Genomic DNA, 27,026 nt, shown 5'->3' on the forward strand with positions numbered 1-27,026 from the left:
TTGACATATTTTGAAATGGCCCTGCAAAGCCATTTGCAGGGGGAAAATCTACATTCTGTAGAGAATCCCTTTCCCTTTCCAGGTCTTTTCCCTGATCCAGGAGAGATTTTACCAAGAGTCTGGCACATTTTTAAGTCTCATAAGAAACATTTATAATCTATTCTCTCTGAAGCCTGCTACCTGTAGTCTTCATCTGCATGACAAAAGCCTTGGCCCTCAAACCCTTATCCTAACCCAGACACTCCTTTCTGTTGATTCCAGGTCTTCAGATAATAGCTTAACTTTTTCAACCAATTGCCAGTCAGAAAATTTTTGAATCCAACTATGACCTGTAAGCCTCCCCACTTCGAGTTGTCCCACTGTTCTGGACCCAGCCAATGTATGTCTTACATGTGTTGATTAATATCTTATGTCTCCCTAAAACATATAAAACCAAGCTTAAGCCCAATCACCTTGGGCACCTACTCTCAGAACCTCCTGGGTCTGTGTCACAGGTCATGGTCCTCACATTTGACTCAGAATAAATCTCTTCAAATATTTTAGAGTTTGGCTCTTTTCTTACTCTTAAAAAGAGGCACATAGGAGGAGATGGCATCTTCCATCTGGGATCTTTTTGTGTCTCGATGGGACATCTGGAACTGCTGCAGCCATCGCACAACCATCAGGAGAGCCAATCTGAGGACAGAGGTAATGTGTTCAGGGGATGGCAGAGAGAAGACCTGGAGAGAACCTAGGTCTTCATGGTGGTGTCCAGTCACTCTCTTAACCAATCTTGGAGAATATTCCCAACCTCTGCCCTTTTTATTACATGAGATAATACATGGCCTTTATTGTTCAGGACATTTTAAGTTGTGTTTTCTGTTGCTTTCAGTTAAAAGCCATCTAATATCCTATGTAAGATTTCATTCCTGCTCCAAAATGTGGAGTTGCTACTTTTCTTGGCCTAGTCCCAGGCCAGAGCTGTATAGCACTTAATAGTTCAGAATCTAGAGTGAATAACACAGACTCAAGAGGGCTTTCCAGAATACAAGGACAAAAAATTGGTTTTCCCCATTCAGCCATTACACCCTCACCCCGCCCCCCGCAACAGTTTCCAATTATTTTCCATTCATCTTTGGAAATTAAGTTTGGGGTAACGAGAAGGAAGGGAAGGGAGGATAAATGCTTGACCTACTGGCATTCCTCTGCTCACTCTGTACTTATCACCTAAACTGTCTTCTCTCTTGTCCCTTCTAACTAGCTAAGTCTAACCTCCTCTTCATGGTTTTTCAAGTCACTTCTTGTTCAATAAATTTGAGAGCAGTGCAGTTCCTTTCACATTGATCTGTAATTCCTTTGGAGTCATAGTAACACATTTGCTAACCAACTGGAGCCATCTCTAGGGTTATATATTCCACATTGCTTTTCTCTTATTTCTTGCCCTCCCTTGTACATTCTAAATTTCCCTGAGGTCAGAGACTCCATATGGTGCCTACCTGCATATGGCGGATGTTTATAACTAGGTCTTGATACACTGATTTAAAGGAGAAGTGAAAATGTGGGGACAGAAAGAAGACAAGAAGAGGAAAATCTAGGAATGCGTGTAATCTTGATTTGGCCTATCTTGGAATTTACAATGTCTGGATCTGGTTGCAGTGTGATGCAGATGCCTTAGGATTCTTAACACAATCATGTTATTTTTCAGTCATAACTGCACCTAGATATCAGAAAAGGAAGATGGGGGAAGCTGAACTGAGTCATGAATGTAGATTTGCTGGGATTTCAGAGCTAGCCCCTGTTCTCCATTTTTCCACAGAATTTCCTAGGAGTATTTGCTAATACTCTTGGTCATGGCTTGTTTCACTTAAATGTGTTTTCAGCCTGGTCCCTCTAAGTAGTGGTTCTAACTGCTGCTCCTCAGGGTATAAAATAACAAGTAAAAGCAGTTGACACCACCGACCGTAATTTTTGCCAAGAAATTTTTAAGCAAGTTCCAAATGGACCTGATGAATGCTCATATATTAGAGTACTGGACAAGGAAATTTCCAGGGACAGTAGCCTCTGCTGGCACCTCTTCCAGCCCTAAAGAAGTGCCATTTACCCAACAGGCTTCTGCCAAATGCTTCACTGCTCCCTAGAGTAACATATATTTACCTTCAGGGTTGTAGCCGGAGCTGTAAACTGCATGTTTTCAGTCCCCTAGAAAGGGGAATGTCTCAATAGAAATACGTTCAGTGCATCTAGGGACCCCTTTCTAAAATTTTTTCCTTGTAATCCTTTGTGACCTTAAGTTGATCTAAGTTGATTCTTTGAAGTTTTATCTCAGATATACAGGATGCAGGAAGATGCTTACAATTCAATCAGATGTCAGGATTCTGTTTCTTTATATGCAAAGAAAAAAACTGGATGAAAAATTATTTAATTAAAACATAGGGTCACAGTTCTTTCTGGACAACTTCTGGTAGTGTTGCATCTGTAAAAAAAAAGAAAAGAAGAAGAAATCTCAAAGCAACCAGATTTCTTCTTTGTTCTCTCTCTCAGATTTTCCTCTTTTGTTTTTTCACATTTGTATTTTTTTCCAACTCCTATAAGAAGTACTTTCTCTGTCCCCTTGTCTTCTTCGTAGAATTATCAGCAGTATTGCTCCTGACTGATGACCTCAACAATAAACAAATGTTTGAACAAGGCACATGCCCCTTGTTTCAGCTTTTATACTTCACTCTGGCTCTTTATTTCCCTTTAGAACCATGATGGTCGGAGCATACACATTTTCTGATATTTCTTCAGAATATTTTATCAGGACACTGCTTTCATTTCCTTTCTTCATAAACTCTCGATTTCTACCAAATGGCTTCTGTGGTGAAAGAGTCTTTGGGCCTTCCCGTTGCCCATACCCAACCTTTGAGCCTAACAGTAGTTCTGGCTGGAAGATGCCCTTTAGCTCACAGTTAAGAACAAGGGGGCATTTTACCCCACCGCCGGTCTAGTTAATTTACAAACAAACAACAGAGCAAATGGCCCAGCTGCTGCATGGGCCTTTTCCTGTGTCCATGTCTCTGACCCCCAGAGGAGTGGGTTTCCCATCACTACTAAGGTCAACTGGTGCCTGATCATGATCCTGACTGCCCCTCAACCTTTGTTTTGAGTGATATGAATGTAATCCCATATATAACCAGACTCTAAATCTGAATTCACAAAGAACTAACATTTTCAAAATGACAGTGGCTGCTTCTTAACTGTTAGCAGTAATTCTTAAATCTTAGTGTGTTTCATAATGCAAACTCCCTGTTCCTTACCTCAGATAATTGAAACAGATTGTATGGGAAAGTGATTCCCAGGAATCTGTATTTTCAATAAGCAGCCCTAGGTACTCATGATGAAGGGAATCTAACAGACTAGTCTGGAAACATTGTCTTAGAAAGTGTATTTTTCTGGTTCTAATGATTGATAGGGAAAAAATGCTTATTTTAATAATAGTTTATTTTATTGGAAGATTTCATTCATCCAACAAATTATGTGCCAGGTTTGCACATTGTACTGAAAACACTGGGATTAGTAATACAGCATTTCTCCCATCAGAGAACCTCAAATAATCCACTAGTTTCTTTTAACCTAATGATCTAATATTTAAGAGCTCAGGCTCTAGAGCCAAGCAGACCCGACACTGCCAATTACTAGTTGTGCGACTTGAGCAAATTACTGAAGCCTTCTGAGCCTGTTTCCACATTTGAAAATGGGGATAATAATACCTACCTTATAAGATTTGTTGTGAGGAGCAAATAAGATAAGGCACGTCAAGGGTTCAGCACTTGTGATAAATGCAAGAGGAAGATAAGAGGGAAGGTCACCGGAGAATCTCCGACAAGCATGCTCACTGGGAGGATGGGGTGGAGCCACAGGAAGTTCTAGCCCACTGCAGCGGGGAGGAGCCTGGGCTCTCCTGTTCCTAGGTGGGAACCTGGGATTCAATCTGTGAGGCAGGAAATCTGCTAACAGGACTCTCTCTTGCTTTGTGGAGAATCATTTTTCCTTTTACTTTTTGCCCACTAAATTCCATTTTTCCTCACCCTTCAAAGTGTCTGCATACCTAACTCTTCCTGGTCATGTGACAAGAACCTGGTTTCTGCTTTTTTCTACAACACTTCTTTCACTCAAGTGTCTGGAACATAATAAGTGGTCAGTAAATGTTAAATAAGGATGAGGATGGCTAATGATAATCATGATATGACAACAAAAATACTATTTATAAGAATTAATTAGCTTCTTAAGAGTCTTACAAAGATAAATCCGTTTTCCTTCTCATATGAGGAAATTTTGCATTATTTCTTCTGACAGATATGCTACACAGACTTCACACCCCCAACTCAAAAGAGTGACCACTTATAAAAAATATGTATTTTGGGGGAAATCTAAAATCTGCCCCTAGGAAACAGTCACAGGAAGTTCTTATTCCTTGGCCTCAAGAACCTCTCATTTGCCAAAAACGAATAGAAGATCTATAGAACACAAACTAATTTAAAATAAAATTCATTATAACTTTAGTCCAATAGGTGAGGTAAACAAGAAAGATTACTTCCAAAACATTTCTAATTCATAAGCATTTACTGAATAACTTTCTATATACATGCTCAAAACCATTCGTAAATGTAAGATTTGTTTCTTATATACATGTACACAACAACTGAATTATTTAATAATAATTCTGGTAGTTTTTGAATAAGTTTCAAAGTCAGTGCTACAGACAGTGAGTATTCTGGGAGTAAAGAGAAGGAAGGGACATGGTGGGCAAGGAAGGTTCTGGAAAATAGAGGGGAGATTTCAGCAAGGCATTGAAATATGGGTGATAAGACTGGAATAAGGAGAAGATCTGTGCATGGGAGTGAAGCACCCCCTACCAAAGCAAAAAAAAAGAGGAAGGAGAATGCACTAGAGCATACCACATACCAAGTGAGGGAATGGCATTTTGAGTGACAGAACCATATTCTCATACATGCTTGTCAGTTGGAGCCAAGCACAAAGAGGGATGAGAAAGAACAATGACCCCACAAAGATGACTGTGTCTCAAAGGAGGTTTCTAATCTAAAACACAGAACCAGTTTTCCCCAATGTACAGGCTGCCTACTAGAAGTAAATTAATTAACTTTGGAAGTTATTGTTATCTACTTTGATTTAACTACGATTATGTCTATCTTATTTGATGGGGGACCCAGTGCATGCAAATTTAATTTTCAAAACACACTGTAGATATAAACATATAACCCAATTTTGATATTATACATTTATGTCAGTTGCTTACATCCAATCGTACCTACATGTGTATATGTCAGATTAATTTTGAATACCATATTTGGCTATAGTATTTTACTGTGTTTATTCAGACTTTACAATATCATAATTTCTTCTATCTTCTGAAAATATTAGAGACATCCAAGTCAGGTGTGACCAAATTACATTTGAAAAAATTATAATTTACAATTGAATATCTTAAAGTCTATTTGACCAAGGTCATTGGAGCATAAAGTTGCTAATATAGAGTGATCCAAACATATGTCATCAAAATACTTTCTCTGTAAACCATGAAATCCTCATTTTGACATTAATTTTGTGATGTATAGTCAACAGTAATATGATGAAAGAATTTGGAATGGATTATTGTGTTGTTTAAAAACCTGTACTGAAAACAATGTAATGAATATTGAAGTATGAACAAACTGCTATAATGCTACTGCTGCTGCTGCTGAAAATTATGGTGATGCCTAAACTTACTAGCATTCACTACCTACCTGGCACTGTTCTAAGTGCCACACACACATATGCATATATATTTATACTTCTTTACTTTGTTAGTGAGTACAAACACTATATAGAGACAACTAGCTTCTAATTTTTTCCAAGATGATGAGTTTCTACATTAATCCTGCATAAATTAATATATAAATGTAAGTATGAACATATGCTTATAAATGTCCTTACTGAATGTAGTTCTAATGCTTGTGAGGAGATGAACTGAATGGAAATTGAAGAGTAAGGATTATTATATATTCACAAAAATGAATAAAATAAAAATATTATGAGTATAAAATTACATTAGTTTTCAATTTTTTATTGTGTTTATATATAATTCTATTAAATATGTGATATTAAAACTCAAAGTGAATGGAACACTCACTGAATATCTCAGGCCTTTGTGTTATACTGTGCAATTTTTATTTGAAATGTTTACCTGAGTCTTAATTTTGTCATTTTTTTAAAATGGGAGAACTGCATTGCTAATATAAAGTGATCCAAACATACCTCATGAAAATGGTTTCACCCTCTCTGTAAACCATGAATTTGCTGTAGCTGTATCTAGATTTTACTAAAATTCCCAGATAGATCTAACTTTAATTTACAGTTATGATCAAAAAAGCAGATGACTATGTTGCAAGAACAATCTCCGAAGATTGTGTATTAACATAGCTTAAAGAGTAATTAATAAATACAGTAAAAACTTAATCTCAACTCCTGGTTTCCTGTCTGGCATGTAAGGAGCTTGGGAGTTGTCACTTCCATTCTCACAAGAAAAATGCTGAACAAACTAAACATCAACAACTTTTCTTAGATCCATGGGAGAACAGAGATCACAGGACAAACTGCTGCCCCAGAATTGAAAGACAGACATTCAGGTACAGAGAATCTCAATTTATAGGAATAGAAACCCAGGAGCAGGAACCACCACAGGAATCAACCAGGGTAAGAAAACCAAACTATAATTGTCAACTTGCTAGAGGCTAAGTGTGGACAAACTTGAGGGATAAAAGCTGCAGGGGGAAGGGGACCATACCTTCATAAGTTTTACCTTTAGGAGCTCCACCAGGTTCTCATCGTGAGTATAGGAAGAAAATCTCTTCATGCTTCTGACACAGGGAGGGAGAAAGTAGCCATTTTTAAATATGTCCAGAACATTCTGTTCTTTTTAACAAGGCCTGCCTTCAAGGCAAATTATTTTACCAGAGTCTAACCAATCTAGAGGAAGGGAAACACCTGAATTTAGCTTCTACTAGCCTCGGATTTCACTGGGAGAGGGAGGGCAACTGAGAAGCATATGTGAAGATGACAGCCCAGGGGCACAGGCTCTCTAAAAGACTGAGAACTAATCCTAGGACTATAGAAAACTTCTTTTCCACACCTTACCACTGCATCAACAGGGCTTCTGTATAACAACAGGGAATTACAGCTGTAATCTGAATATCTCAGGCCTTATTTAGAAGAAATCTCTAGGGAAATCCAAGAACAACAGAGGAAACAAAAATAAGGACACAAGAGGAAATTTTTGCCTCTGATCTACAACTCCAGGAAACAGTAAACACAGCCTAACGCTTAGCCAAATAAACATAAAACCTCACACTAAAGTCCTATTTACTTCACTTCCTTTTACCCAATATATCATGTCTGGCTTTCAATACAACTTAATTTCATGCATTTAAGGAGGGTCATCATTGTCATTCTGCTGTTTGGTCTTAGGCACAGAAGACCAAATATATTAAATGTATATATTATACACACATACTTATTCATTCATTTATTTATAATTGTGTTACCTTTATATTGTCAGAGGGTTAACATTTTCTTTCTTTCCTCATCTTATTAATTCCCTAGCATCAAAGGCCACAGATTTACTGACACCAGGTGAAGATTTTTTCTTCATACACTAAAGTTGTCATCAATCTTCACTCCTAGCCTCTTACTTTATTATTCCCTCTTCACTGCCACCAACTTATCTCAGGTTTGAGGCAGTGTCTGAAGCAGGAGCTCCAGCTACTTTCTAGAAGAGCAGCCACAGGATGCTAGGCACCAAAGGCCTTTCAGATAGTGGTAACTGACCCATGAGATTGTGGACAATTTGCTGCCATAAGGCCTTCTTGACATTTCTCAGAGTGACACTTTGTGAAATTAACGACAGGCAAGGGAGGCTCACCCTATTGACAAGAATAGGACTGTGACTGCGTTGCCTGATGACTCATGATAGGAACAGTAGAAATTATTCTATCCAGTCAAATTATTAGATTTCATTTAAAAATGAATTCATTGTACATTCCTGGAATGCTAAGACCATGTCACATGCCTCTGTGCATCCCACACAGCTAGTTAGTACTCAGTAAAAATCATTGAGGCTGGACTCAGTGGCTCACACCTGTAATCCCAGAACTTTGGGAGGCTGAAGTGAACAGAGTTCGTGAGTTCGAGAGCAGCTTGGCCAACATGGTGAAACCCTGTCTCTACTAAAAATACAAAAATTATCCAGGCATGGTGGCGCATGCCTGTAGTCCAAGTTACTCAGGAGGCTGAGGCAGGCGAATTGCTTGAGCCCAGGAGGCAGAGGTTTCAGAGAGCTAGGAATGCACTACTGCACTCCAACTTGGGCAACAGAGTGAGACTCCATCTACAAATAAATAAATTAATTAATTTTAAAAAAAAAGAAAAAAAAATCATTGAAAGGAGTCTTGGGTTCTGAGGCATGAAGTCATAGAGGAGATTTGAGAGGGTGGCCCAGGCACTGCCTGAGGTCTTTGGGTCCCTCTCAAGCAGTGTCTCTATTCCTTATCACTCTGTCATCACCTGGGCCTCTCTCTGTTCACCTGTGCCATTCCATGCTTCATGCTTTCCATGTGTCCATAACACTGTGAACACATCCAGGATACAATGCCTTCAACAATGGGGATCTCAGTGGACACTGAGAAATTTATAAAATGAACCACAGTTAAGACTGAAATTAATCATTACTGGATCAAAAATTAACTATAATGAAGTGTTTGAAGATGAGCAGCATCTGTCCACCACAAACAAGACTGGAGTCTAGAAACCAGAGTAAAGGCAGAAATTTGAGGTATATCACTCACCCCTAAGAATATCATCATGATTATGACTATACCAGCTCTGAGGACATTAGAATACCACTATATCAAAAGGTAGCCCAAGTCCTTAAAACCACACTCAAAAGCATATCTGGATACCAGGAGCTGCTAATGTGGTCGGTGAAATCATGTCCCAGGCATGCACTTCCAGTAAATACATGAAAAATATCCCTGATTTTACCCTAAAAAGTGTTATTCTCACACCAATGTTATCAGAGCTTCAACTATATTTTAAGTAGAATCTAGAAGTACATTGTAATAAAGAACCCTGAAAATAATGTTAACTTCAAAAATAATAACAAGCAGTGAGTATTTACTAAGCGCCAGGAACTGTGTTATTCGATTTATAGGCATTCTCTCATTTATCAGTCACAACAATTTTATGAGAAATATACTAAAATTATTCCCAATTTACAGATGAGTAATCTGAGATGTAAGGAGGTTAATTACCTTGCTTGTAATCAGCTGAGAGCTAAAGCTTGAATTCAGCATTGTTAAACGCATCCTCTTAAATAGTGTGTGTTAGCTCAGGTCTTCCAAGAAATCGACTTCAAGAAGGTTTTAGCCGTGTAAAGTTTTTTTTTTTTCTTTTTTCTTTTTTTTTTGGGAAACCGTCTGTGCGACAGCAAAAGAGCTAAAGAAGCATGAGCGCCATAGGGCGCAAGGCCAGAGTGACCTGGCGAAGGCGCCGGGGCTGGCGGGGCTGGCGGGGCTGGCGGGGCTGGCGGGGCTGGCGGGGCTGGCGGGGCTGGCGGGGCTGGCGGGGCTGGCGGGGCTGGCGGGGGAGCCCGGAGTCCCTGGGGGCAGGCGGTCGTCAGGGAGGGGTCTGTTGAGGCGGGCGGCGCGGGGCCCCAGGGAGACGCGTTGCCTTTGCTATTGGAGGGGCAAAATCTAACTTATCAGGAGGATTTTCATTTCTCAAGATAGAAACCTGAAAACCCACAGCCTGAGTTCCCGGAGCTGCTAACTCCCTCTCCTGCCACAGAGGCGTGGAAACGCCGTGGGGTCGGAGTAGCTTCCACTAGGAGCCCCGCGGTCCCCAGCGCCCAGGAGAGGAGGCCTGCGCGGCTTCTCCCTGCTCCCCAAAGAACGTTCTTCTGCAGATAGTCCCCTGGGTTCCCAGAAAGCCCTCACTTGAGAGAGGGGCTTCTCCTGGCCATCTTCCAGAAAGTTCTCCATGAGGCATTTCCTGCGCCCTGGAGCCCATGGAAACAGGCAGGCAGTTGCAGGAGGGCGTCCTCGCTGAACACGAGGCTGGGACACCAGTGGCTCTTCATCTTCCCTCTCTGATATTTTCTCTTGCCCCAGTCAAGCCAACCTTTGTTTTCCCACAAAATACAGACAAATACGACAACCGTTTCCTTGATTTTGTTCAAGCCTCAGGAAAGGCAGGCTTTGTCCACCGTCCTGCACCCACTTAGGCAGGGACTGGGCCAGGTGTGACATGTTAATCTTCTGAGCTCTGGCTCCAGCTTAGGCTGTGTGCACACAATATGCATGCAAGGGCACTCAGTGGAGCCTTTGGAATATATAACATATATTCCTGTATATCAACACGCACACAGTAACATACATACATGTTCATTAAACTACCTGAACGAAAGGGTGAACCCTGCTTCTCCCTGGCGCGCCGAGCACCACAACGCAATGCATGCATCATTTATCAGCTTTTGCCCTCTCTATGGTGTTCGCCTGATGACTTCAGGACATACGTCCTGCTCTCCCACCACCTCCCAATGCAAATTGGAGAATGAACAAATGGAAAATATATGGGACAATTCTCATTTGTGACTAACAGGAACAGAGTGACAGAAGAAGCTCAATGGAACAAGAGGCAGTTGGACCCTTGGACGCTGGGAACAAACTGCTCCAGCTTCTCATCTCAGCTAAAGGCAGCCATGCAGTGGGGAGTTAGCCAACTTGAAGAAATTGAGGTAGAAGTCTGGACAAAACAGTAACCAAAGCTTAAAGCCTTCAAATGAAATGTCTTTTTGCATTTAGTCTTATTTTTTAAAGGAAGAATTGCCTTGCCAGATTATATTGTTTTATATAAATTTGTTTGCTTGCTTAAGGACAGGTAATATTTTTACTATTGTCTTGAAAGTAGTGTTTAATTTTACTGCTTCTATAGAACACAAAATGATTCACTCTTTCATGATCTATCACTGTCTCTTGCAAAGGGTAAGGATTGGCTTTTTAAAGAGCAGAGATTTCACAGTTAGTGCTTCCATAAAGCAGTGTTTAAACTGCCAAATACGGCATAAAAAATAAATTTTCGTCCTCCTCCAATGTCTCAAATTCATCAGGATTGTGTGCTGTGGGTGGAAGTGGAGGAGGAAGGGAAGGGCGGTGGTGAGGGAGAGTTGAAAGGCCAGGAGTTCTGAGGTTATAAATATACAGTACAATAACCCGAGGTCACAACCAATGCTGAGACAGCAGCAGCACTCCAGGTTGAGGGGCAGACCTCGGAATGCTTGGAGTTTCTGTTCACTCATGCTTTCTTCCCTCCCCGCCCTCGAATCCAGCCAGCAATGAAATCCTTCAAACCACTTACAGTTAGGAAAGCTCAAGACATTCCACAAGTTCCTGGTTTTGACATGGTTAAAAATAACAGAAAATAAAAAGGGATCTCACAGAATTTATAGTTCTAGAGCTGTGGAATAGAATCAAGAAATATAGAATGATGATGGTATTTAGCTCTTACACAGAGCTTTTCATGTTCAAAGGACACAATAAACAAAAACTAATTTTCACTGCAGTGTTGTGAAGAAGTACACAAGTATTATGTTCGTTTTATGACTATAGGACTTGAGACCAGCCCACAGAGGCCAAAAAGGAACCTTGGAAAGTGGCCTCCATGGGCTTTGTTGGTGTAGGTGGTTTAGTCTTTCCTCCAGTTTTTTTTTATTTTTCTCTTGTCACCTGGACATTGCTGTTAGTTTAACACTCCTTGGAATTCAGTTTTACAACACTGGCAGCTTCTAAAGATATAGGTATATCTGCTCACCAGATGGAAGGCAGGCCTCTGTAACAGATATGGGACAGGCCTGGATTGGAATCTCAGCTCTGCTACCTCCTCTGTGTCCTTGGCTAAGACTCAGTTTTCTCATCAATTACATGGCGAGCCATTGCAACTTCCATTTTCTCCTAGCCACTAAAACTAAGGACTTCCCTTCCATATTTCAGCCACCCCCCGAAGTTTTCCAGAACCCACTTTCTCCGTTCTCCTTCTGTGGGCTCTGTGTCCCCACCCAAATCTCATCTTGAATTGTAATCCCCATAATCCCCACGCATTGAGGGAGGGACAAGGTGGGAGGTGATTGGATCATGGGGGCAGTTTCTCCCATGCTGTTTTCATGATAGTGAGTGAGTTTTCATATGGTCTGATGGTTTTATAAGGCAGTTCTCCCTGCTCTTGCTAGCTCCCTCTTGTTGCCATGTGAAGAAGGTCTTTGCTCCCACTTGGTTTCTGCCATGATTGTAAGTTTCCTGAGACCTCCCCAGCCACGTGGAACTGTGAGTCAATTAAACCTCTTTTCTTTATAAATAACCCAGTCTAGGGCAGTTTTTGATAGCAGTGTGAAAACAGACTAATATACCTTCTTTGCTAATACATCCCAGAGCCTATTAATTGAAAGAGAGAGCACGAGTTAGAGACTGATCCCAAATTGGGCTGTGCCTCAGAATTAGTTGGAAGGCTTGTTAAACCCACCAAGGTCCCAGCCCCATCCCTAGAGATTCTGACCCCATAAGGGCCCTAGAATTTTGTTGTTATTGTTTTGTTGCATTTCATTTTTAAATACCCAGGTAATTTTGATGCAACCCAGAAGATTATACCAGCAACCAAATCTCTCTTAGCACCCTCAGCTCCAGGGTTAAGGACCTGCTAGGAGGTTTCCAGCATAATGCTGCCTTCTGTCTTATCACCCTCCCTGACTTTAAACCTGAGGTCAGCCTTTCCAAATCAGTGTGCCTCATTTCTAACCCTTGTTCTCTACTTGAAGTGAAAGGAAGCAGAGTGATGTTAAGAACAACCTTGAGGAGGAAGAAGAAAGGGGAGAGAACAAGGGCATTGCTTTTGCAAGGGGAAGGAGATTCCCGTGTCAGTGAAAGGACTTGCATGCCCTGGAAAATCAATCTTGACTTCTTTGTTTGTTCATATGATTTTACCTTTTAAAATTTAGCAAATACTTTTTGAGTGTGCATTGTATGCTGGGCACTATGACAAGCATCAAGGAAACAATGAATGAGATGGAGGCTACCCACAAGATGTTCACAGCCTAAAGGAGAAGAGAGAGAAAAACCACAAACTAAAACATGATCTTATAAGTACATATGCTGGCCGGGCATGGTGGCTCACACCTGTAATCCCAGCACTCTGGGATGCCGAGGCGGGAGGATCACTTGAGAGCAGGAGTTTTGAGACCAGCCTGCGCAACATGGTGAAACCCTATCTCTACTAAAAATACAAAAATCAGCTGCGTGTGGTGGCTCGTGTCCGTAATCCCAGCTACTCGGGAGGCTGAGGCAGGTGAATTGCATATACCTGGGAGACAGAGGCTTCAATGAGCTAAGATCGAGTCCCTGCACTCCAGCCTGGATGACAGAGTGAGACCTCATCTCAAAAAAAAAGTACGTATGCTGAAGAAAGCACATATGGATTGGGAACACAGAGGAAGGGACAATTAGGATAAGGGAACAGAGAAGTCATAGTGGATAAGATGTCACATTGAGAGGGACATGAAAGTTAAATTCATGAGAGGTGGAAAGGCATGTAAATCAGAGAGAAGTTATCAGCAAAGATCCTGAAGCATGAAAATGCCCAGATCCCTAACATCTGTCTTAAACCATTAGCCCACCCAAGACAGGACAAGGCCCTGCCACTTGAATGGAAGAAGCACACAGCCATGAGAACGTTCTCAGGTTTACCTAACCTTTTTTTTTCAAACTTTCATGTTTTCAAACTAATTTTCAGCATCACATTGAAATTTCGGGGAAACAATTTCAGTACTTTCATTTAAGATTCTGCTTTAGTAATATTCACTAAATAATATATAGTTGAGTCATTAATGATTTCCTAGAACTCCCCAATTTTGTGACTTGCTTTGCTGCTATTTGTGTTGGGTAATTCCTTACATGCTCCTTAGGTTAGTAGTATCCCTGTCATTTTATAGATGAGGAAACAGGCATGGAAAGTTGGAGACTTTTCTAAGTTTATAAGTATCAAATAAGAATCAAATTAATTATCTGACAATATATTCCATTTAAGTATACAGAAAACTTGTGTGAATAAACTTTAAATGAAGAGTTAGAAAGCTGGATTTTCATTTCATTACTACTATAATCTCACTGAAGAAAATCTATTAACTTTTTGCACCCTATTTTTGTCATTTGTAAAATGGAGTTAATAATACCTGCCTTGGATCCTCTTCTCATAAACCTTGAAAAGGTAAATGAGATAACTTTGATGTGATGCTTTGCATGCAGAAGCAAAGCACAAAATAAATACAAGGCATGGCTTTTATCGCTAGCAGTTAAATGACACAGCTAGGCCACAGCATCAAAGGGATACCATAACCATTTTTTAAAAAGAATAAGAGGTAGTTTCTGATATAAGTAACAAGAGGTGGGAAATTATTTTTATCAGCTGACTTTACCTATTTTAAAAGGAGAAATAAAAACATTAAATGTAGGATTATCATATGATCCAGCAATGTCACTTCTGGGTATATACCCAAAAGAAGTGAAAGCAGGGACTTGAACAGTTATTTGCAGACCATATTTTAGCAGCCTTACTTACAATAGCCAAACGATGGAAACAACTCAAATGTCCATTGACAAATGAATGGATAAATACAGTGTAATATAAACCACATTGGAATATATGATGCAATATCATTCACCGTTAAAATGAAAGCAGATTCTGATACATGTTACAACATGGATGAATCTTGAGGACATTATACTAAGTGAAAATGAAACAGTCACAAAAAGGCAGATGCTGTAGGATTCCACTTATATAAGGTACCTAGAGTAGCCATAGAGACAGAAAGTAGAATGTTGGCTGCCAGGAGGTCAGGGAGAGGAGAACGAGGGGTTATTGTTTAATGGCTATGGAGTTTTAATTTGGGGTGATGAAAAAATTCTGTAGATGGATGGTGGTGAGGGTGGCAGAACAATGTGAATGTACCTAATGCCACTGAACTGCATACTTAAAAATGGTTAAAATGGTAAATATTCTGTTATGTGTATTTTATCCCAATAATAATAATAATAATAATAATAAATCTAGCTCATAAAAAGGAGGAAGAGAACAAGCCCACACTGAACTCAGAGTTCAGAGATCTAAATTGGCTTCCAGCTTAATTTCACTGTTACATATCTTGGATAAGATACATAGGTTCTCCTCAGTTTTCATTTCTATTATACAAAGACAATAGTACCTTCTTTACATGTTGTAAGGATTAAATATACATAAAACATTCTATAAACTCTGACTTCTATACAATATAAAATATTGTATTCTATCTTACCAGTTTGGGAAGTGAACAATTTTAGAAGCAAAGAAACCTGAGATTCAAAGAAGGCTGTGAGTGGCAGAGCCTGGTCTGGGACTGAAGGTTCTTGCCTCCACTCCAGCACAGCCTGCTGCCTTTCTTATTGCTTTGTTTTCTTAGGAAAGCAAAACAAAGTGAAGCCAGCCCCAAGTAGCCTACCACCACCATCTGACTTACTGGTCCTCATACAAATTCTTCTCAGGTTGGCAGTACTGGGAATTTAATGATAGACTGAGGAGAAGAAACATTTCTTTCTGTGGGGACACTTGGAAAAAACTATCCTCTTGTTTATCTGGATTCTCTTTTACTTCATAAATCATGTCATTCATTCATCCCAGTTGACCTACCTCAGTTCATTTAATTTTTCATCCTGCAAAATGTTCTTAATGTCTTGGTTCCTAAGGAAAAAGTTTTGGGAGTGGAGAGGGGAAGATGTTCAGCCTTCTCAGTGCTGAGGCTGGGAGAAGGGCAGGGTTAAATGTGACCCATCACCTCTCGCTTTGGCCAGAACAGACCCCTGTCAGTTAGCCACAGGGCCAAGAGACTGCATAAAGCTCCACACCTGCACTCCTCATCTCCTTATCCCCATGGCAGTATAAGCCATATCAGGTTTCATGTTCCAACTCATGTTCCAAAGGAGCAGCTCTCAATTTCTAGGGAGTCAGGGTAAAGTAGGGCATTTGGCACCGATGACAGATATAATTGTGTGTGTATGATACTCTTTTACTCATTAACAACGGCAACAGGAGCTGCCAAAAATCTTACAGAACAAGATTCATTTTTTTAAAAGAGTCTTTACAGATCCTGAGTCCATTTTGTGGAATCTCTGAGTGAACTTACACAAAGGATTTAAGTCTGTTTTCCCAGCACTGAGTCTGCATGGGTGAGGACCCAAGCCAGTCTGCTTAGAGACCTTGGAGATGAAAGGCCCAGCCAGGACAGCCAGCCAAACCCGCTGGAAGCTGGCCCTGCCACAAATGGAGCCAAAGGTTGGATTATTCCTGCTAGAATTTTCTTTTTCTGAAGGACTGGAATGTCATAGGAATAAGAAGTCCTGGTGAAGAAAAGTCACCTGTAACCTATGTCACCACTAAGCATTAATCATTATTTTCATCATCCTTGTGGCAAAATTGTCATTGGACATATGAGGATAGATAATATACTAGATATTTACAAGTTGATGCTGCCAACCAAAAATAAACAAACAACAACAAAATGGATTGCTGGGACTACAGACATGTACCACTACGCCCGGCTAATTTTTTTTGTATTTTTTTTTTTTTGTATTTTTAGTAGAGTCGGGGTTTCACCGTGTTGACCAGGCTGGTGTCAAACTCCTGACCTCAAATGATCTGCCTGCTTTGGCCTCCCAAATTGCTGGGATTACAGGCGTGAGCCACCATGCCCGGCCTGTTGCCCACTTCTTATGAGGCTGTATTGCCTAATGATCTGTCACTGTCTCCCATCACCCGCAGATGGAACTGTCTTGCTGCAGGAAAACAAGCCCAGGGCTTCCACTGATTCTGCATTATGGTGAGTTATATAATTATTTCATTATATATTACAATGTAATAATAACTAAAATAAAATGCACAATAAACGATGTACTCGAATCATCCTGAAACCATCCCCTGCCCCTCACTGATTCATGGAAAAATTGTCTTCTGTGAAACCACTCCTTGGTGCCAAAAAGGTTGGGGACTGCTGCTATGCACTGTAGTCAACTAAAGTAACAGCATCCTAAAACCTGTTAACCCTTAACATAATCCTATTTCAACTTCCATTTACCTTGTTAAATCTGTAAATTCACTTTGAATCTCTTTTAATTTTTTTAAATTAAAATTGAATTGGTGGCTTACATAAAACATTCACCCACATAAACCACATTCTGGGTCATAAAACACACCTAAACACATTTAAATGAATAGAAATCATACAAAGTATGTTCTCAGACCAGAGTGGAATTAAATCTGAAATCAATAACAGAGAGATAGTTATAATATTCCAAAATATTTAGATATTAAATGATATACTTCTAAGTAACAGATGAGTCAAATAAGAAGTCTCAAGAGAAATTTTAAAATATTTTGCACCAAATGAAAATTAAAAATACAACATCAAAATTTGTGGGATCCAGCAAAAGCAATAATTAGATGGAGATTTATAGTACTGAATGCATATATTAGAAAAAATGGAGGCCGGACACAGTGGCTCATGCCTGTAATCTCAGTACTTTGGGAGGTTGAGGCACACAGGTCGCTTGAGCCCAGGAGTTCAAGACCAGCCTGGGCAACATGGTAAAACCTCATCTCTACTAAAAATACACAAACTAGCTGGGGGTGGTGGTGTGCACCTATAGTCTCAACTACTTGGGAGGCTGAGGTGGGAGGATGGTTGAGTCTGGGAGATGAAGGTTGCAGTGAGCCAAATTGTGCCACTGCACTCCAGCCTGGATGACAGAGCCAAACCTTGTCAAAAAAAAAAAAAAAAAAAAAAAAGAAAGAAAGAAAGAAAGAAATAAAAGAGAAGGAAAAAAGAAGGATCTAAAATCAATAATCTAAGATTCCACCTTAGGAAACTAGAAAAAGAAAGCAATTTATACCTAAAGCAACAAAAAACTAATAAAAATTAAAGCAAATATCAGTGAAATTGAAAACAAGAAATCAATAGAGAAATTAATGAAACTAAAAGCTGGTTCATTGGAAAGATCAATAAAACAGATGAACTTCTAGCCCAGCTAACCAAGAATAAAAGAGAAAAGACATAAATTGCCAATATCTGAAATGAAAGAGAGATCATAACTACTGATCCCATGGACACTAAAATGATAATTAAGGAATATTATTAATAACCCTATGCCCATAAATTTGATCACTTAGATTAGATGGACTAATTCCTTGAAAGACCACAACTACCAAAACTTACATAGGAAGAAATAGATAATCTGAATAGTCCTATGTAACATGTATGTATACATGTTACATAGGACTATTCAGATTATCCTGAACTTTGTTATGGAGGGAGACAGACAGACAGAGAGAGAGAGAGAAGAGAATGATTGATTATAAGGAATTAGCTCACGGAATTATGGGGCCTGGCAAGTCCAAAATCTGCAAAGAGGAGAAGAAGGCTAGAGACCCAGGAAAGTTGATGCTGCCATTCTAGTCTGATTGCCATCTGCTGTAGAGCCAGGAAGATCCAATGTTGCAGGTGAGATCCAAAGGCAGTCTGCTGAAGAACTCTCTCTTGCTTAGATTAGGGTAGGCAGTTTTTTTGTTCTGTTCAACCCTTCAGCTGATTAGATGAGACTTTGGAAGACAATTTGCCTTCCTCAAAGTTCATAGATTTAATTTTAATCTCATTAAAAACGCTTTCATGAAAACACCCAGAATAATGTTTGAACAAATATCTGGGCATACCATGGTCTAGCCAAGTTGGCACATAAAATTAGCCATCACAGACTATATCTACTAAAGAAATTAAATCAATAACCAATAACTGAAAAAAAGAAAGCACCAGACACAGATAGTTTCATTGCAAATTCTACCAAATATCTAAGGAATAAATAATACCAATTCTTTACAATCTCTTCCAGAAACTGAAAGTGAAGGGAACACTTCCTAGTTTATTTTATTAAGCCACCATTACCCTAATACCAAACCACATAAAGACATTACAAGTAGGGACAACTACAGACTAATATATTTCATAAACATAGATGCAAAAATTCTCAACAAAATATTAGCAAGTCATATCCAACAATGTATATAAAGAATTATACATCACAAGCAAGTGGGATTTATATCAGGTATGCAAGACTGCTTCAACATTTGACAATCATTTCATCTAACTAATTACATTAATAGGCTAAAGGTGAAAAATTATATGGTCACATCAGCTGATGCAAAAAAAAAACTTGACAAAATACAATACCTGTTCAAAATAAAAACTCTCAGAAAACTAAGAATAGAGACAGCTTCCTCAACTCGATAAAGAACATCTATTATAAAAAAACATGGCTAACATCATACTTAATGATGAGAAAGAGATGACTTCTCCCTAAGATCGGATCAAGACAAAAATGTTTCCTCTCCTATTCAACATCATACTGGAAGTCCTAGAAAGTGCAGTAAGACAAGAAAAGGAAATAAAAGATACACGGATTGGGAAAGGAGAAATCAGATTGTTTTGTTTGCAGATGACATGATTGATTATTTAGAAAATTCCAAAGAATTGATAACGACAAAAAAACTTAGAGGTAATAATCTGATTTTTAAGTCAGCAAACTTCCTCAAAAGAAGACACACAGGCCAGGCACGGTGGCTCATGCCTGTAATCCCAGCACTTTGAGAGGCTAAGGCAGGCAGATCACTTGAGGTCAGGAGTTCAAGACCAGCTTGGCCAACATAGTGAAACCCCATCTCTACTAAAAATACAAAAATTAGCCAGGTATGGTGGTGGGTGCCTGCAATCCCAGCTACCTGGGAGGCTGAGGCAGGAGAATTGCTTGGACCCCGCAGGCAGAGGTTGCAGTGAGCCGAGATCATGCCACTGCACTCCAGCCTGGGCGATAGAGCAAAGCTCCATCTCAAAAAAGAAGAAAAGAAAGAAGACAACAAATGACAAACATGTTTATGAAAATGAGATATCATCTCACCCAGCTGAAGTGTCTTTTATCCAAAAGACAGGCAATAACAAATGCTGGCAGGAATGTGGAGAAAAGAGAACCCCCATACACTGTTGGTGGGAATGTAAGTTAGTACAACCATTGTGGAGAACCGTTTGGAGGTTCCTCAAAAACTAAAAATAGAGCTACCATATGAGCCAGCAATCCCACTGGTAGGTTTATACCCCAAAGAAAGGAAATCAGTGTGTTGAAGAGATTTCTGCACTCTCATGTTTATTGCAGTACTATTCACAACAGCCAAGATTTGGAAGTAACCTAAGAGTTCATCAACAGATGAATGGATAAAGAAAATGTGATAAACATACACAATGGAGTATTTTTCAGCCATAAAAAGGAATGTGATCCTGTCATTTGCAAGAACATGGATGGAACCAGAGGTCATTATGTTAAATAAAATAAGCCAGCACAGAAAGACAAATTTTGCATGGTCTCACTTATTTGTGGGAGCTCAAAATTAAAACAATTGAACTCATGGAGATATGGAGTGAAGGGTGGTTACCAGAGGCTGGGGCAGGTAGTAGGAGGTGTTGGGGAGGGAGGATGATTAATGAGTACAAAAAATAGAAAGAATGAATAAGATCTAGTATTTGATAGTACAACAGAGTGGCTACAGTCAATAGTAATTTAATTGTACATTTAAAAATAACTGAGTATAATTGGATTCTTTGTAACACAAAGGATAAATGCTTGAGGTGATGGATACCCTATTTACCCTGATGCAATTATTACACATTGTATGCCTGTATCAAAATATCCCATATACCCCATAGCTATATATACCTACTATATACCCACAAAAATTAATATTAAAAAAAAAACTAAAATGGGCTAATATCTGTACAGACATCTCACCAAAAAAGATATAAAGACAGCAAATAACTGTGTGAATAGATAGATGTGCAACATCATATGTAATTAGAAAACTGCAAATTCGATCAACAATGGGATATCCTACACACCTATCGGAATGGTGTAGGATATCAAAACAACTGACAGTAAATGGGACTTATTCATTGCTGGTGAGAATTTAAAATGATACATCCACCTTGAAGACAGTTTGGCAGTTTCTTAAAATACTTGACATATTCTTACCATATGATCCAGTAATCATGCTCCCAAGTATTTACCTAATTGAGTTGAAAACTTATGTCCACACAAAAAGTTGTTGCAGGGATGTTTATAGCAGTTTTATTCATAATTGCCTAAACTTGGAAGCAACCAAGATGTTTTTCGGTAGGTAATAAATAAACTGTGGTACATTCATACAATGAAATATTATTCAGCAATAAAAAGAAAGACACTATCAAACAATGAAAAGACATAGACAACCCCTAAATGCATATTGAAAGAAGCTAGTTTGAAAAGGAGAAAAACTGAAAAACACTAATTGAGCTAGGTAATTGAGGTCAATATCAACAGTCATATTAATAAGTCATGTAGATAGTATAATATGATTAACAAGTATTTTAACTTTGTGATCTTCCTTCCAAAAACTGAAACTATCTAATTATGAGAAAAACACTAGAAAAGTTCCCATTAAGGAGCATCCTACTGTAATCCTGACCAATACCCCTCACAGCTGTCAATGTCATCAAAAATTAGGTAAGGCTAAGAAACTCACAGCCAAGAGAAGCCTAAGGAGACATAGAACTAAATGTAAGATGGTATACTGAAATAAGAAAGGATACTAGGACAAAAAATAAGAAAATCTGAATAAGCTATGGGCTTTAATTAATAATAATGTTCCAGTATTTGTTCATTAGTGGTAATTAAGGTACCATACTAATGTAAGAGATTAATAACAGAGGAAAATGGGGTGAGGACTCTCCATATGGGAACTTTCTGTACTATCTGCTCAATTTTTTTGTAAATCTAAAACTCTTCTAAAAAACTACGTATACTTTTCTTAAAAACAGTTAGAAATTGAATTATTGGCTTTTAAGTGTCAGCTCTTTCTCTTTTCTTTAATAATGGAATCTAACATCATTAAAGTAGAAAAGTTGTCCTTCCAGTGTCCTATGTGGTATTCCTCTTTAAGTGTGAGATCACCTGATCCAATCTCTAATAATAGTAAAGCAACGTCAGAACTTTTGGCCACAAATGAAAAATCCTACATCAAAAATTTTACATTTTGGGGGTAGGAGAAGGAAGAGATATAGGAATTCTAATACTGGAGGACTTCAAGATTTCAAACTCTTGTAATTTATAAAGTTAAAATCCAATTTAAAAACCACCACTGTGGCATTTTCCAAGATGTTAATGTCATCATTCTTTTGCAGAAATAAATAAAATTAAAAGGACTTTAAACTTAACTTCCAAGTGCATGAAGGACACTACCACATTTGAATAAGCTCCATCAAACTCGCTTAATTTTAGCGTGCTTGCCAAGTACCTATTCTCCTGGCTTTTCAGTTGGATGTGATTGTGGCTAACCTGGGGCTCTTAGGAAATGACTGCTCCATTGTGCAAAAGTAGAAACGAAGTCCAGTGGATGTGTGAATGCTACATCAGGCTGTTGCCTTTGTGCTTTGTAGGATGGCAGATCCTGAAGAGTAAAAACAAACAAAACAGAAACCTTCCACTCTTTATGTGTACAAACTAAGGCTCAACAGGTATAAAAATTAAGCCAATTTCACAGAGTTAATTAGTAGTATAATAACAATTCTTGGTTCACGATGCAAGATCACTATTTCTGACACCTAGCTCAAGAGCTATGTTTCATTATCACACTGTCTCCTGGTGCCTGAATTCCAGATAGTTATTTAATTAACGTATGCTGTTGTGTTGACTACCCTAATACTATACTCACAAGCATGTGCAGGTATGCCTCATTTGATTGTGCTTTGCTTTGTTGCACTTTGCAAATATTGCATTTTTAATAAATTGGAGGTTTGTGGCAACACTGTGTCAAGCAAGCCTATTGGCACTGTTTTTCCAACAGCACGTGTTCACTTCATGTCTCCGCATCACATTTTGGTAATTCTTGCAATATTTCAAATATTTTTTCAATATTATTATATCGATTATGGTGATCTGTGCTCAGTGATCTTTGATGTTACTATTCTAATTGTTTTGGCATGCCACAAACCACACTCATGTAAGACAGTGAACTGAATCGATAAATGTTATGTGTGTCCTTGACTACTCCACCACCCGTTTCCCATCTCTCTCCCTCTCCTCAGGCCTCCCTATTCCTGGACAATCAACAATAGTGAAATTGGGCTAATTAATAATCTCTAAGTGTTCAAGTGAAGGAAAAATTTCACATCTCTCACTTTAAATCAAAAGCTAGAAATGATTAAGCTTGGGGAAGAAGGCACATAGAAGGATGAAATAGGCTAAAAGCTAGACCACTTATGCCAAACGGTTAGCCAAGTTGTGAATGCAAAGAAAAAGTTCTTCAAGGAAATTAAAAGTGCTATTCCAGTGAATGAACAAATGACAAGAAAGCAAAAGAGGCTTCTTGATGATAAGACAGAAAGTTTGAGTGGTCTGGATAGAAGATCAAGCCAGCCACAACATTCCCTTAAGCCAAAGCCTAATCCAGAGCCAGGTCCTTAATCTCTTCAAATCTATTAAGGCTGACAGAGGTGAGGAAACAGCAGAAGAAAAGTCTGAAGCTGGCAGAGGTTCAATCATGAGACTTAAGGAAAGAAGTTGTCTCCATAACATAAAAGACCAAGGTGAAGCAGCAGGTACTAATGGAGAAGCTGCAGCAAGTTATCCAGAACATCTAGCTAAGATAATTGATGAAGGTAGCTACACTAAAGCACAGATTTTCAATGTACAAAACAACCTTTTATTGGAGGAAGATGCTATCTAGGACTTGAATAAGGAGCTAGAGAGAAGTCAATACCTGGATTTGAACCTTCAAAAGACAGGCTGACCATCTCATTAGGGGCTAATGGAGCTGGTGACTTTAAATTGAAGCCAATGTTCATTTGCCATTTCAAAAATCTTAGGGCCCTTAAGAATTATGCTAAATCTACTCTACCTGTGCTCTATAAATGGAACAACAAAGCCTGGATGAGAGCACATCTGTTTACAGCCTGGTTTACCAAGTATTTTAATCCCACAGTTGAGACCTACTGCTGAGAAAAGAAGATTTATTTCAAAATATTACTACTCATTGGCAATGCACCTGGTCACCCATGAGCTCTGATACAGATGTACAAGGAGATTAATGTTGGTTTTGTGTCTGCTAACAAAACATCTATTCCACAGCCCATGGATCAAGGAGTAATTTTGACTTTCAGTATTGTTATTTAAGAAATACATTTTGTAAGGCTAGAGCTACCATAGATAGTGATTCTTCTGATGGATCTGAGCAAAGTAAATTGAAAATCTTCCATAAAGGATTTACCATTCTAGATGCCATTAAGAATGTTCATGATTTATATGAGGAGGTCAAAACATCAACATTAACAGGAGTTTGGAAGAAATTGATTCCCACCCTCATGGATGAGTTTGAGGGGTTTAAGATTTCAGCGAAAGAAGTCACTGCAGAAGTGATGGAAATAGCACAAGAACTAGCATTAGAAGTGGAGCCTGAAGATTTGACTGAATTCCTGCAATCTCATGATGAAACTTTAATGGATGAAGAGTTGCTTCTTATGGATGAGCAAAGAAAGTGGTTTCTTGAGATGAAATCTACTCCTGGTGAGGATGCTGTGAACATTTTTAAAATGACAACAAAGGATTTAGACTATTACATAAACTTAGTAACTGAAGCAGCGTCAAAGTTTGAGAGGATGGATTCCAATTTTTAAAGAAGTTCTCCTGTGGGTAAAATGCTATCAAACAGCATCACATGCTACAGAGAAATCTTTCATGAAGGAAGAATCAATCAATGTGGCAACCTTCATTGTTGTCTTATCTTAAGAAATTGCCGGCTGGGCTCGGTGACTCACGTCTGTAATCCCAGCTCTTTGGGGGGCCGAGGTGGGTGGATCACCTGAGGTCATGGGTTTGAGACCAGACTGGCCAACATTGTGAAACCCTGTCTCTACTAAAAATACAAAAAATTAGCTGGACATGGTGGCAGGCACCTGTAATCCCAGCTACTCAGGAGGCTGAGGCAGGAGAATTGCTTGAACTCAGGAGGCAGAGGTTGCAGTGAGCTGAGATCGCACCATTGCACTCCAGCCTGAGCAACAAAAGCGAGACTCCGTCTAAAAAAAAAAGAAAAAGAAATTGTCACAGCCACCCCAGCCTTTATCAACCACCACCCTAATCAGTCAGCAGCCATCAACATCAAGGCACGAAGCCTCCACCAGCAAAAACATTATGGCTTGCTGAAGGCTGCAATGATCATTAGCAAGTTTTTAGCAATAATTTATCTTTAAATTAAAGTATGTGCATTGCTTTTCTTACATTTTTTTTATTTCCGTAAGTTTTTTGGGAACTGGTGGTATTTGGTTACATGAATAAGCTCCTTAGTGGTGATTTGTGAGATTTGGGTGCTCCCATCACCTGAGCACTATACACTGTTCCTTGCTTTCTTAGACATAATGCTGCTGCCACAGTGATATTATACATATGTATATGTGCTTTACTTTATGTTTGTGTCCATGGTTCTTGGCTTATAACTCCCATAGCCCTTCTTACTCCCACCCCCCCACTTGCTCCCCCCGCCCCCCCACACACATTTGGTCACAGAAGTCTTTTGTGTTGATTGTTGTGCTGGTGTGAGAGCAAAGAAAAAACATAGTTTGAGTTTCTTCTTAAACATACATTTCATGAACTACAGTATAGTGTAAATATAATTTTTATATGCACTGGAAGACCAAAAAATTCGTGTGACTCTCACTTTATTGCAATACGGCGGTCCAAAAGCAAACCTGCCATATCTCCAAGGTATACCTGTACTATACACAGAATACGCTTGATACTGCTGATAGTAGAAAAACATTCTCATGGTTTCAACTCATGCAGTCTTTGAGATAATCCCATTTCTGAAAAGAATGTTTAAGCAAGGTAGTCATCAGGAGTAATTATAACCTCCTTCCCTGAGAACTGTGATTATTAAGCAGAAGATGAAAATTTACCCATGATTCAATTTCCCAACATGTCACCAATGTTAGAAAGGTAGTAACAAAAGCATAGGATGAAATTGCATATAACACCGCTTCCTTAAAGAGAGTGGCTGTAATCCTAGCTACTCAGGAGGCTGAGGTGGGAGGATAACTTGAGCCCGGGAGGTAGAGATTGCAACCTCTACCTGTAAGCCAAGATCGCACCACTGTACTTCAGCCTGGGTGACAGAGCAAGCCCTGTCTCAAAAAAAAAAAAAAAAAAAGAAAAAGAAAAAAAAGAAAAAAGAAAAAAAAGGTAAATTTCGGCTGTATAAAAGTATTCAATCTGTCGTTCAACACATACTTTTTTAATGTCTGCTCTATGCCAAACTGTTTGCAGAATTGGGAACACAGCACTGAACAATATATACCAGAATTGCTTCCTTCAGGGATTTATGTTCTAATAGAAAAGACACAGTAAATTAGATTATTTTTAAAAAGTAAAATGCATACCAATATGATAAAGGACATAGGAAGAGTTTGGTTGGGATAGAGTGAAACTTTAGGTAGAGAGTACTGGTAAGGTCTCAAAGAGAAAGATACTTACGGGTAATAAGTTAACTGAATAAAGACCAGGAGAGAGAAAGAGCAACATTTTTGAGGATTTCTTCATTTTATGAATATGAAAGTTGAGGGTGGGGGTAGACTGGCTCTAGGTCAAAGAGATAGTGTATGGTACAGTTAAGTGGGATAGATCTTCTGACTCCAATCCAGTGTCCTTGAGACTACACCACAATTGCCTCGCACAGGAACCAAAGAATAGAGACAGTGAATCTGCCATTTTGCCAACTCCCCAAGTGGGCTCTTTTACCTACCATTAAATGAAGTTTTTCAG

The 27,026-nt window shown here is 39.1% G+C and overlaps 1 pseudogene; it reads left to right on the plus strand.

Annotated features, from left to right (window-relative positions):
• Nucleotides 1–623: 623 nt before the first annotated feature.
• Nucleotides 624–25,434, plus strand: LOC129143900 (tigger transposable element-derived protein 1-like; annotated as a pseudogene).
• Nucleotides 25,435–27,026: the final 1,592 nt, after the last annotated feature.

Source organism: Pan troglodytes, chromosome 3 (genome assembly GCF_028858775.2).
Source record: "Pan troglodytes isolate AG18354 chromosome 3, NHGRI_mPanTro3-v2.0_pri, whole genome shotgun sequence".
In the NCBI taxonomy this organism is placed as follows: domain Eukaryota; kingdom Metazoa; phylum Chordata; class Mammalia; order Primates; family Hominidae; genus Pan; species Pan troglodytes.